General features: G+C 41.9%; 1 protein-coding gene across 6 annotated transcripts in view; it reads right to left on the reverse strand.

Annotated features, from left to right (window-relative positions):
* Positions 1–14,269, reverse strand: part of LOC126457624 (stimulator of interferon genes protein homolog) — a 318,836-nt gene that overhangs the window by 172,024 nt on the left and 132,543 nt on the right. The gene's annotated exons all lie outside the window — the stretch shown is intronic.

The raw sequence follows: 14,269 nt of genomic DNA on the forward strand, positions 1-14,269 counted from the left end.
CTATTAGTCATAAAATTTAAATATATTTAAACACATCAATTACATAAGTAAAATTAATATGTTCAAGTAGTTAGAATTATTAACAGGCTACATGCTAGATTGTGCTAAAAAAAGAGTATACATGGAAATTTAGTATGAAAGTGTTTTCTGTAAATTATTGACTAAAGAGGCCCTTTTCCAGTAGGTCTTTGGAGGAGAAAGTGAGATATAAAGTGTTTGTTAGAGCTACTTCAAACGTAAATATGACAACAGGGAGGTGAGGAACAAGGCTGACCAATTTGGCTTACATAACACTGAAAATTTTGAAATACTTGCAAAATTTTTTTATTAGCAACTTAATTGCACAGAACGAATCCACAAGCTCGAATATTCAAACACTCATGAAGATCTAGACGACAATTTACTACCAACTATGAAAGAAATTGAAGAAGTTGTTAAAACCTCATGAAGGTAGCAGAGAATACTCTACAACACCAGAATGTTTGAAATGGTCTCTAGCAAAAATTAAAAGAAAAAGAAGCTAAAATAGATTTCTGAGAAAACCTGGGAAACAGAAAATCTCCCGAGGGAGTCAAGGGTACTCAACTATGTAGGAAAGGCAATAAACAAGAAGTTAAAAACTACAGAGTAATTTCTTAGCCACCAGTTGCATATTACATATTTTCGAAGATTATACTAAACAGAGTAGACTGGAGAGTAATTTATGTGAATATCAAGGTGGTTTTAGGAAAGACACACCATGTTCTGAACAAGTATTTAATATGAAGTCAATTATATGCCACAGATTACTGAATTCAAAAGATGTTTGTTGATTCCTAAAGGGCCATTAATTCTGTTGACAGAAACTATAGGTAAAATAAAACCGTATGAGTAGAAGAAGGTGTGCCTTTCAAGTTCCTAGAATATTTCATCTGAGTGAGCAGCAGGAAAATGTAAAATACTCGCTAAAGATTTACATATGCAGTATGATTGTCCTGTGGTTAAGAGTATTGACTGGTAATTTGTCGGCCCAGATTCAATGGATACAACTTTCATTTTGTGTTTATTAGGAAGGATTTACTTAATAACTGCAAATACAACTGTGGTAATAACATATATTAAGGTCATAATAGAAATTTGTTTGCTAGAATTTAGATAATTAGTGCCTATGTCTCAGTTCAGTCATAATGTATGTGATGTTCGAACTATTATTTTCTTATTGAAGCAAACTATGCTGTAGTATCCCCTCAGTATCATTTAAATATGAGACAGTTTAACACCAACAGTTTTTTAGAGTAACAATGTCATACAAATACTATAGTTTACAGCAGTTCAGACATTCCTTAGAACTTGTAACTGCCACTACATAACATTTCTTATGAGAATTTTCATGGTTATCAAGTAGTTCACATGAACAAATTATCAATCTATGGGAATAAGAGTTTTAAATACAGTACAATCTGAACTGAATCTGATGCTAACTGCTATGGGCTTATGCAAGGTGTATGAATCGCTAGCAAGGCAGTGTCAAGTAGTGATAATATACTTCATTCTAAGGACAAAAAAGCTAAGAACTGGAATACTGTAGTAGGCAATAATTTATAGATAGCTGTTATGAGCTTTTCATCAAGTTATCTCATAAAAATTTGGAAGTATATAACAAACCCTACTTAATCTAATTTCAGTCACTGCTGTATTGACAGTTAAATCACATACAGGAAACATCGTCTTACATTTAAAAATGTTTAGGAACCTAAAAGTTAGATAACTCAGAAATGTTTATACATCACATACACAAACTTTTTCCCTAAAATATATATCATAAGTCAACTTAGTTTCATTAAATAAAACTGCAAGAGGTTGTATAATTGATTTTGAACAGCTACTGTTAAATAATAATGGACAAGTGTGGAAACTGCTGCAAAGTGGTAAGAAGCTGCTGAGAGCGCAAAGACTGCCTACACTTTTTTCATGCTGGATGCTGTGAAATTGAAGCTACCTGCTTGGATGGCATTTTAGTAACTGTGCCTATCACTCCATGATTATGGAGAGAGAACAGCTGATCTTAAGACTCAGAACTCATTGGGCAGGTATCACAAGCAGAATTACTTACAGAACAGCTGAGACCTGTAGCTGGCAGCAGTCAGTTTAACAACAGTGTTGTAACACAGAATAGTAAGAGGTGAAATTACAAAAAAATATTTAAACTCATTCACAATGCTACAGGCAAACTCAAGACATGCTAGAGATAGAGGCAGAAGTGAGTCGAGATAGAGGCAGAAGTGACTCAGTAAGTCACAAGTGAGTCAGGTTGTCGACACATTATGACACTGTCTGCTGAGTGAAGATACGCATTCAGCAGAAAGGAGACTGTGATGAAAAATCAAAAGAAGTGAGACAAGCATATTCATTAGCTTCTTGTTCCAAGAAACTCTATCTCTTTAATTAAGAGCACATAGCAAGGATCTGATACAGCAGTTAACAGCCTGCTGAGCGAATATAGCAAAATAATGAGGATATGTGGCCATTACAAATTCAGCCTTGCATCAAAGCTTCATGCTACTTCTTTTTAAATACTCCAATTCTCCAGCTTTTGTCACGGGTTGATCATTGCGACTGATGGCACTCACAGTAACAGATCTCAATTCTATGAATATGATATTGTAGTGAATCTATGTCCTAGGTGCCCCATCACTGTCTGTGAACTAGCCAAAGATATACTCAAGATGATAGACTTCACCTGATGAACTTCTTGCTACTTGCTGCCTACTGTCTGCTATTGGAGAAACTGACTGTGCTGTCGGTATTGGACCTCTTGGGATCTAAGTTCCAGTTCAGCACTAAGGCTCCTTCATGTGCTGACACGTACCAAGGTAGGGAGGAGATCGACCGACCACAAGACTTTCGACATATATCAGAGGTGCATTGTGGGTGAGTCATCAGATGTCATCGTAAAATTTGGAGTGGGACCAAGCACACTCCAGCAGCCAGTCCAAGAACCATTTCATGCTGGGCAAATAGCTGTGCCCTGCACACCGGCAGTCTACCGCAGTGCCAGGGTCACTGACATCTTCCCCTGGTCATGCAAGCACTGAGCTGACTCGACAGAGATCAGCTAGAATTCAATACACAGCTAAATGAGGAACAACTGAGGCTGGTGCAGAAGAACAAGGACTTGTAAACACTGAGAATAAAAGACTGAACTTTAATAATGTTTTACCAGTGTTGTTGAAGCTTCACAGGTTCCAGACAGCTAACCTGACTTCACACTGAGGTGTCCCCACTTGGCCCTCTGTAATAAGGTAGATGACTGGACAGTGGTCAAACATGCCAAATCAGGCAAGAGCTCCTGCAAGTCCGCCACCTTTAATCTAGATATCTCCAACAGATTCACTGCTCTGGGGACTGGGGACAAAAGTGTGCAGACAACCCAAGAGGTTCTGGAATACTCTAACAAGACAGGGGAAAAATTGCAAGTAGGAGTCAGGGAGTTCAAAGCACCAAGAAGATGTCTTTATTCTGGGATAAGTAAGGGGTATGGAACTCCTGGGGTAGCAAATACCAGGTAACTAATATTTTTAAGCCCAGTGCAGAAATCAGCAATGTTACCTGTGATTTAGCCTCTATGTGGAAACATCGTGGTAAAGAAGGTTACTGGGGATGCCAGGAACAGTTTGAACTACAACCTCAACTATTCGGGGAAGACATCAGGCATATAACTGGGAATGATCATCACACTAATGTGAAGATAGTGTCACTCTTTGAGTGACAGTATCTTCTTTGAGTGACACAAGCCCTAGTTGAAAAGTTGAGCCACTCAATGTCTTTTACAAAGCTTTCTGATGTTGACTGCAATGTTTCTGGACTGGATACAGTGAACAATGCACTGGTGTTGTAAGCAAACAGGATAGTTTTTTAGGGGCTCAGAAATTCAACAAAGTTGGCCACTTAAATGACGAAGAGTAGTAGTCCTAGAATTGAGCTGTGAGGTACTCCACATTTTATTGATAATTCGCTGGAAAGCAGAGAGCTGTTTGTTGCTTTATCCAGAGTGTTGAACTCATAGTGAAGTAATACCTTCTGTCTGCATTTTTTAGATATGAACCAGGGTGCTAAATCTCTTACACCTCATCTCTGTTCAAATTTTTTGAGCAGGGTTTTATAATCCAGGACATTGAAGGCTTTTGGATGGTGTCTCTTTTATGCTGATCAAAAGATTTTAAAGCATAGTCTAAGAACCAAAAAATTGCTACTGTTGTAGATCTAGATTTCTTAAAGCCTTGTTGCTGGCAGGTAATTGGTGAACATTTATTTATAAAATTTATAAGGCTGTCATAAAAAAATTTCTAGAATTTTTAAAAAAGAATTTAAGGTTGACTCATGTTGGTAGTTTGATACTTTATCAAAAGAACCTGCTCTTAGCAGCGGTGAAACTTTTGCTGTTTTCAGAACATCTGAAAAGTTCTAAAGGTTTGTAGTAGTCACTGAATTTTTCATGACAGATTTTGACTTGTGATTTTTGAGTCCTGTATAGTTTGATTCACAAACAATGGCAGTTTGTTGAGCTGGAAGTAAAGAGGGGGATTTCAGTGTTGCTGGTTTCAAGCGACAGCTCCACTGTGTGCATACACATGCTTTGCACTTGAAGAAAACATGTCTGCAAATTATGTCTCTTACTTGCTTATGCAGAATTGTCACTTACCATCACCTTGAGCCATGACAACTAGCCACAAATGCAATAAAAAAATCAATGATTAACTCAGTACAATCACGTTTAAAGCTCACATTGGCTACAACGTTCACAGCAGAGTGCTCATAATGCTATTAAATGCTCATTGGCTGTTTGAGAATGCATGATGCAGGTGCACAGAATAATCCACAATCCTTGACTAGACCATCATCATTCATGGCACTAGATATGATATTTTTATTTATTTATTTTTTTGTGAAAGCCAAGATTGCTTGATTTAACTGTTGATCTTTACAAGCATACTGTAAATTCAATGTGAGAAGCAAATATTTTAATTATTGTCATGACAAATAACTTTTAACCATGTACCACCCCACTCCCTTTTTCTTCCCCCATCCATCCTCTTTCCACCCCTTTCCCTACAGTTTTCCCTAAACCTGTACACTCTCTCTCTCTCTCTCTCTCTCTCTCTCTCTCTCTCTCTCTTTATATATGACTAGTGACAGATGGAATAGTGAGTGGTTTGTACAGGATATCAATAAAAAGATTGTTGTGTGTAGTGGATGAGCTCATCAGCTATTGTGGAGTATTGAGTGCCTTGTAGCACATATTGACAGCCTAGGAGGATTATAAATGTTTGTTACCATGACATCTTTCCATTCATGTAATTTATACTGGTGAAATGAGCCATATCTTTGTATATGAATCAAGTGTAAAGATTTATCTTTGTGATTCATCTAGTACACAGTGTTTCTTTAAAATTGTGTATAAAAAATTTCATGGAGCTAATTTCAATATATTGCCAATTAATATGATGGGACCACCTGATGTCTACACGGCAAGTCACAAGAGCACTGGGGCAATGCAATTTAGTCAACATGTTACATTCTGTTAATCCTGTTGGGCAGTATATTGTGGGAATCATGTTGAATGTATTGTTCACATTTGTTCAAGCACCTCCACCACTGCTGCCTTTTGAAAAATCACGAACATTAGCTTCATATTCAATGCACTGGTCCAAGTCTATAAAACCTCTAATTTGGCCACGACAGCTGACTTATTTCCACTTGGTGCTCTATATACAGTATGTTCATAATTATAAAAGTCTAAAGTATTTGCAGATTATTCTAAAGCCTACAAAGGAATATTTGGTAAAGTACTCATACAGGCTAAAATTATGTGGAATGGCAATTTGATAAGGAATTCATCATGATATTATAGAAATGGACAATAAATAAAACATCTGGTATTTGTTGGTTTGAGTAGCAGATCAATAACGCTATATTTAAATGAGTTCATAATGGATGAAATGGTTGTTAATGAAACAATCTAATTTATATGTAGCAGCCCCACTGTATATTTTAGGAAGGGCTATAGAAGTTTCACTTTTTGGATCATTCATTCACTCACTGATTCATTCATTCTGTTATGTAAAGTGAACCTTTAGGGCTGTGGAATGAGTTAATGTATATGTTAAAAGATGAACAAACCATAAAAACTTAATCTATAATTTTTGTGTCAACAATCAACTACCACTGTAATGTTTCATACTACCTGTACTTATGCCACCTACATGTAACATAGTAAATTATAAAGATGGCTGATATTTTGAAAAACAGCTACTACTGCCTCCGTCATTCTAAATAAGTGCTGTTTGTCAACTATTAGCTGCTTAATATTTGCTTGAGTACAATGTATTTTTAAGCAAAACAGAGGCCACTTTGCAATATGTTACTACTTATCATTCAACTTTACAATGAACATTGGTTTTGCAATGTGTCTGAAATGGCATTTTCAGTTCTTGAATCTACACAGTCCAACAGTTTGTGCAAGGAATGGTATTGAGGTGAATTTTCAATTTTCTCTTCAACTGATAAGGGTTTCCGGCTTCTTGGTGTGTCTGCTTCCTGTCATGAAACACAAAGAGACAGAAGACAATCATTGTAGTAGTGGAATCGTCTTTTGTGGCAATATACCTACAGTACATGTACAATGTATTTATTCAGTAATGGCAAGCAGTAAGAATACTGTATAAAGATGAAGACAAAACATCTTGCAAGATCTCTTTAAAAATCTTGCGATTCTTACCCTTACTTCAGCCTAATTTACTCTTTCATGGTTTTCATTATTGTCAGTAAAAATCAATTTCAGCCAAACTCTAATTTGAATGATAACAATACAAGACACAAAATTAATTTTCATCTAAACTTTGTCTTCTCATCTAGAATTCTGAGTATGCACTCTGGTACAAAAGTATTTAACAAGTTCACATCCTACATGCAGCAATAAAATGGGAAACCTATCAATTCAAAGTAAAATTAAAAACATATCTCATTTGCCCATACAACTATAAATTTTGTAGCACTGTACTGCAAACTGGCCTTGTTACATACACAGTTAACTATTTTCTTTGAAACTGACCAATGCTGATATATTATTAACAAGTTGTCTGTAGAAGATGAGCAGCAGCTGTTTAACATAACTGAGGAAATATAAGACATTTTTTCTGAAGTAGTGGCTTTTGCCTAAGTTACTGTCTTTCATTTAGCTAGCGTAAGCAAAAGTATTGTTTGGTTTGGTTGGTTTAAAAGGGGCAGGGGGGGGGGGGGGGGGGGGGGGGTACCAAACTGCTACGTCATTGGTCCCTTGTTCCAATTAAAATTATTCCACAAGGGCGGGAGTAAAATAATCAAGACATACAAAATACAGCTGGAAGAAAGGAGAAAACAACAAGAATTACAGAAGGGCAACAAACACGAAAACGGGCAAAATCAGACAAGAAAACCACAGAGAGATGCAAGAAACATGTAGAAGAGATCACAACAAGACAGCAGATTACCATGGCTGGCTGACCATGACAATAAAAAGGAGAAGCCAGCCACTCTGCAACACATTAAGACCTCCACCCTAAAAGCACTAGGGTGGAGGACACAGAGGGACAAAGGACAGGCACTAAAAATTAGATCGAATGATAAAACCCACCCTCATGAACAAAATGTAAGCTAAAACTGCTGTTGAGGCATTGCTGCCCAACACCAAAGGTAGGGTGCCGGTAAAGTTAAAAGTCCACTGCAGTACGGCTAAAAGTGGGCAGTCCAGGAAGAGGTGGACGACCATCATTTGTGAGCAACAGTGACACCAAGGTGGGTCCTCGCAATGGAGGAGGTAACCATGCATTAGCCATGTATGGCCAATGCGGAGCCGGCAGAGGACAACTGCTACCCTGCAAGAGGTCCACATGGAAGACTTCCACACATTCGTAGTCTCCTTAATGACACACAATTTGTTGTGCTTACTGTTATGCCATTCCGTCTCCCAAAGCTGAGAAACCCTGTGGCATAAGACAAAACACAGGTCAGTTTCACAGATGCCCATCTCCAGAAGTGGTTTCTGCATAGCCTGTTTGGCCAGCCTGACGGAAAGTTCGTTGCCTGGGATGCCAATGTGTCCTGGGGTCCACACAAACACCACTGAACAATGGGACCGGTCCAGCGCACAGATAGACTCCTGGATAGACGCTACCAAAGTATGGTGGGGGCAGCACTGGTCGATAGCTTGTAGGCTGTTCAAGGAGTCAGTACACAGGACAAATGACTCGCCAGGGCGTGGGCGGATGGGCTCAAGAGCACGAGATATGGCCACCAGCTCTGCAGTGAAAACACTGCAGCCATCTGTCCTCCATGAACATACGCAAAGCCTACGTGACCATCAGCCAATGAGCCATCAGCATAAAACACTTCATAGCCCCGGTACATGTCGAGAATCGAGAGGAAGAGGTAGCAGAGAGCCACAGGGTCAGTGGAGTCCTTAAGGCCATGTGAAAGGTCCAGAAGAGTCTGCGGCCTAGGTGTAGACCATGAAGGGGTACATGAATGGACCTAAAAAATAGATGGTAATGGGAAGGACTCCAGTTCAGACAGAAGGGACTGGACATGAACTGCAATCGTAAGCCCTGACCTGGGCCACCGATGCGGGAGATGAACTCCCATGGTTGGAAAAAGGAGACAGTAATTGGGATGCACAGTAGAACTACGAACATGTGCAACATAATCGGCAAGCAGTTGTGCATGCCTAACTTTCAATGGAGGGACTCCGGCCTCCACCAGAACACTGGTCACCGGACTCATTCTAAAAGCTCCCATCGCTAGATGAAAACCACAGTGGTGCACTGGGTCGAGTAAACACAACACTGAGGGTGCCGCCAAACCGTAAACCAGACTCCCATAGTTAAGGTGGGATTGAACAAGGGCTCTGTAGGGCTGCAGCAGCATAGAGCGATCTGCACCCCAGTTGGTGTTGCTCAGGCAGCGGAGGGCATTGAGGTGCTGTCAGCACTTCCACTTAAGCTCATGAAGGAGGGGCAGCCAAGGCAATTGGTCATCAAAAACCAGTCCTAAGAATCAATATGTCTCCACTACAGTGAGTGGATCATCATTAAGGTAAAGTTCTGGTTTGGATGAAAGTTGTGATGCTGACAGAAATGCGTGACACATGACTTCACAGCTGGAAACTGGAAGCCATGGGCTAGAGCCCATGACTGCACCTTGTGAATGGCTCCCTGTAGGCACCACTCAGTACTGGAGGAGCAGTACGAAATGCAAGAGGAGCAGTACGAAATGCAGAAGTCATCCACATACAGAGAAGGTGAGACTGATGGCCCTACAACTGCTACTAGACTGTTAATAGCCACTCAATATACAGCCCTGTGGAACGCCATACTTCTGAATACGGGGGAAACTATGGGAGGCAACAACCTGGACACGGAAAGTACGGAGTGACAAAAAGTTTCAGATAAAAATCAGGATCGGGCCCCAGAGATCCCACTCACACAATGTGGCAAGGATATGGCGTCACCAGGTCGTATCGTATGCTTTTCGTTAAGTAAAAACATTTGGCAACAAGATGTTGGTGTCTGGAAAAGGCTGTTCGGATGGCAGACTTGAGGGACACCAAATTATCAGTGGTAGAGTGACCCTGGCAGAAGCCACCCTGACATGGAGCCAGTAGGTCACATGACTGCAGGACCCAACCCAACTGCTGACACCCCACATGTTCTAGCAGCTTACAAAGAAAGTTGGTGAGACTGCTGGGCTGGTAGCTATCCACATTAGGTGGGTTTTGACTGGGTTTGAGCACCAGAATGATGGTGCTCTCCCACCGTTGCAGTGGAAAGACGCCATCACACCAGATCCGGTTGTAGATGATGAGGAGATGTCGCTTTTAGTCATAGGAGATGTGTTTAATCATCTGATTGTGGATCTGATCCGGCCCAGGAGCTGTGTCGGGACAATGTGCAAGGGCACTGAGGAATAACCACTCTGTAAATGGGGCGTTATGGGGTTCACTGTGGCACGTAGTGAACAAGAGGACTTTCCTTTCCATCTGCCATTTGAGGGTGCAAAAGGCTGCGGGGCTAGTTCTCCGATGCAGAGGCTCACGCATAGTGCTCAGCAAAGTGCTCGGCAATCACGTTTGCATCGATAGATAACATTCCATTGATGTTATTGCCAGGGACACCTGTTGGGGTCTGGTACCCAAAAAGACATCAGATCTACGTCCAGACTTGGGAAGGTGACATATGGCACCCAATGGTCGACACATACCTCTCCCGACACTCCTGTTTCCGCCGTTTTATAAGATGGTGAACGCAGGCACGGAGCCGCTTAAGGGCTGTTATGTGCTCTAGCGAAGGGTGCTGCTTATGTCGCTGGAGAGCTCGCCAATGCTCTTTAATTGTCTCAGTGACTTCTGTCGACCACCAAGGGACTGTCTTTCGCCGGGGGCCACCCTAAAGAATGAGGGACCGCGTTTTCTGATGCAGAAATGATTGTTGTAGTGACCTGCTCAATGACAACATCAATGGCACCATGTGGGGGAGATTCAGCAGTGACAGCAGAGGTGAAGGCTACCCAGTCTGCCTTGTTTAAAGCCCATCTGGGTAGGCGTCCACGGGCATGACGCCAGAGGAGTGACATGAAGATGGGGAACGGGTCACTATCACACAGGCCGTCATGTGTTCTCTATTGGATAGATGGGAGAAGACCAGGACTGCAAACCAAGAGATCAATGGCCAAATATGTACCATGTGCCACAATGAAATGTGTGAGGGCACCTGTATTTAAGACACAGAGGTCGAGTTGCGACAGTAAATTTTCAACCTCCCTACCTTGGCCAGTAAGCATGGTGCCACCCCACAAGGGGTTATGGGCATTAAAATCTCCCAACAGTAGGAAAGTTTTAGGGAATTGATCAATCAGTGCAGCCAATATGTTCAGGGGTACTGCACCATCTGGAGGAAGATATACATTGTGTTGTCCTTATCCTGACAGCCACAGCATCAAGAGGGGTTTGAAGGGGCACAGATTCACTACATACTGAGTTCAGACATAGATGCAAATTCCACCTGACATTCTATTGTAGTCACTAAAGTCCCTGTAATATCCCTTATAGCCATGGAGGGCAGGGGTCTGTATTGCCGGGAACCAGGTTTCCTGGAGGCCAATGCAGAAAGCAGGTGTAAAGCTTAACAGTTGCCTTAGCTCAGCCAGGTGGTGGAAAAAACCACCACAATTCCACTGGAGGATTACATGATCGTGAGACTGGGAAGGCATGAAACGTTAAATGAAGCAGCCTACGCCTCAGTGTCACCTGCTGCCACCAGATGAGTACCTGTGCAATCGATATCCATAGTGTCTGAGGGCCCAGTGAGATCTAGGTCCTCAGCAGACGGGTGGGGGGGGGGGGGGGGGTGTTGCTCCTGAAGGTACGTTGTGGAGGAGCAACAGGGAGGGAAGTGCCCCACACTATCAAGGGGCTAGGTGGAGTCTGACTGCTCTGAGAGCCAACTGTACATGGTGGAATGGAAGACGGTAGAACTGCTGTCATAGCGGCGGCGTGGGTTGATGTCATATGCACAGGATGTAGCCTCTCATGTTTCCTCTTAGACTCAGTGTAGCTCAGTCGGTCCCGGGTCTTGTATTCCATTATTTCTCACTCTTTCTGCAGAATCCTGCAGTCTGTTGAGCAAGATGAATGGTGCTCTCCACAGCTGACACAGGTGGGAGGCAGGGCACAGGGAGTATTGGGATGTGAAGGATGTCTACAATCCCAACAGGTGTCGCTGGAAGTACAGCAAGAAGACATATCGCCGAACTTCCAGCACTTAAAGCACCACATTGGGGGAGGGACATATGGCTTTACGTCACAGCGATAGACCATCACCTTGACCTTCTTGGGTAATGTGTCAACCTCGAAGGCCAAGATGAAGGCACTGATGTAAATCTGATTATCCCTCTGACCCCAGTGGATGCACCAGATGAAATGGACATCTCGCTGCTCTAAATTGGCGTGCAGCTCATCGTCAGACTGCAAAAGAAGGTCCCTGTGAAATATGATATCCTGGACCATATTGAAGCTCTTATGGGGCTTGATGGTTACAGTAACATCTCCCAGCTTGTCACTGGTAAGTGGTGACCATGACTGGACAGAGGATGCTGTTTTGATCAAGACCGACCCTGACCGTGTTCTGGACAAGCCCCCTACCTCCCCAAAATTGTCCTCTAAATGCTCCACAAAAAACTGAGGTTTCATTGACAAGAAAGATTCCCCTTCAACTCTTGTACATACGAGGTACTGGGGTGAATAAGCTTTGCTAACATTCATCCCATGGTGTGGCCAGTGGGGATGAATGGTTTGGGTTCATATTTCTTAGCATTGAAGTTATACCTTGATCACTTAGAGAGTGCTGGTATTTGACCACTAGCAAGAGATGACGTACTACACTTCATGGCGTGTCATGTGCCCTGATACCACCCACTCCGACCAGGGGCCCTCCCCATGGGCGCCACCCAGTTGCAGCACAGGCCACCGGGCAGGATGGCCATTGCTGGGAGACCCGATGGTCCAGGGTGACGGGCATCTACTCCTTGGCATATGTGGAGAGTTAATGGCATTGGCATCAGCAGTGCAATCCCTGTGTGGTTAGAGGGCTACAACCAACAGGGTACATGGTGGCCCCACCACAATGGACTGGCTACCGTGCTGGATATCAGGTGCAAATGAGCTAAGAAGTATATTATTGTTGACAGCACAGAAAGCGATACTGCACAGAGGATGGAGGAAAACACACCCAGGAGCATGACCTCACCCAAATGCTGGAGAATGAGTGGAAATGCAGATCCATGTTGACGAAGGATGTGAGACGTCTCAGCGCTTGATGGACACTATGCACCATGTAAGGCACCCTTCCCCAATTGGCTGCTCTTCAGGAAAATTTTGAAAAATGGAGGTCAAACCCTTAAGGGGACCACCACATAAAGGCTGAAACATGTGAGGTTCCTTTTAGTCCCTCTTACTACAGGCAGGAATACCTCACACCTATTCAAATCTCTGGGCCCACAGGGGGAGTAAAAGTAGTATTGTGCAGTACAGTGTTATTTTATTGTTAATAAGGTTGCTTATCTTTTGTTAATGCACAGCTTCACCCATTCCAAAGCCTTAAAGTTTCGACTTCTTGATGACATCTGCAAAGCATGATCAATGAAGGAAAGGAGCATTCAGAGGCATCATTTTCAGGTGCTTAAGGTGTGGCAGTCAGGTAAGATTGTTAGGAAATATGAAACTCTGAAATCTAAATAGAACAGTGCTCTTTAATTATAGCACAAGTAACTTTGAATATGGTGTGCATGCTAAACAAGGATGCAGGAAGATGTCTCCTTAGAGAACCCAAAGTCACTGTGTAACAAACCATGCATTTTCTACACATTGCATAACATATCTTCTGCCTCCAACAGTTATCTCACATATGGACTGCAAGGAGAAAATATGGTAGATCAGGACTTGTACACATGCAGGCCATCATTTTTCTCGTGCTTCAGTTGTGACTAGAATATTAAATGGAATGGCTAGCAATAGTAAAATGTATCTTACACCACGCATTGTACACTGGCTTGCAAAGTATGCACGAAGATATAATGTTGGATGTACTGTTCACACCATAACTTCCTAATGGTCATCTCCCACCTGTGTGCTGTTACAAAAGACCTTTATATTTACATTACATTAGTCGCAGTCCATGGAAAGGAGTCTCTGGGTATGTAGACAAGTCAAGGATACACATTTAATGTCAGTTAAGGTCTGTGCTGCGAAATTACATTACATTACTGTATTACAGTGCTAATTCTAGTCATAAATTAATGCAAAACTTCAAATTTAAGAGTTTATGTGAAGAAAGTCTTCAATGGAGTAAGAGTTGACTGAAAGGACATTCTTTAAGTAAGTGTTAAACTCCACTACATTATCTTCGGGTCACTTAGTAGGTTTCTCGATTCGAAAAACTTTATCAACAGCAGTATATTTTGGGTTATTTTGCTACGAGTTTCGCCAATTTCCTGAAAATGGCAATATTGAACTGCCAAACTGGTAGCATTTGATATATAGAATAAAATAACCCAAAATATACAGCTTTAGGTAAAGATTTTTGAATTGAGAAATGCGTACCAGCCGATGTCCCCTGGCCATAATGGACCAACAGAGACTTAGTAGGTTGGTGAATGCATGTGCACCCATGTGTCTGACATCTTTCTGCACTAGTGCTAATCC

The sequence above is a fragment of the Schistocerca serialis genome, chromosome 2, assembly GCF_023864345.2.
Source record: "Schistocerca serialis cubense isolate TAMUIC-IGC-003099 chromosome 2, iqSchSeri2.2, whole genome shotgun sequence".
NCBI classification, from domain to species: domain Eukaryota; kingdom Metazoa; phylum Arthropoda; class Insecta; order Orthoptera; family Acrididae; genus Schistocerca; species Schistocerca serialis.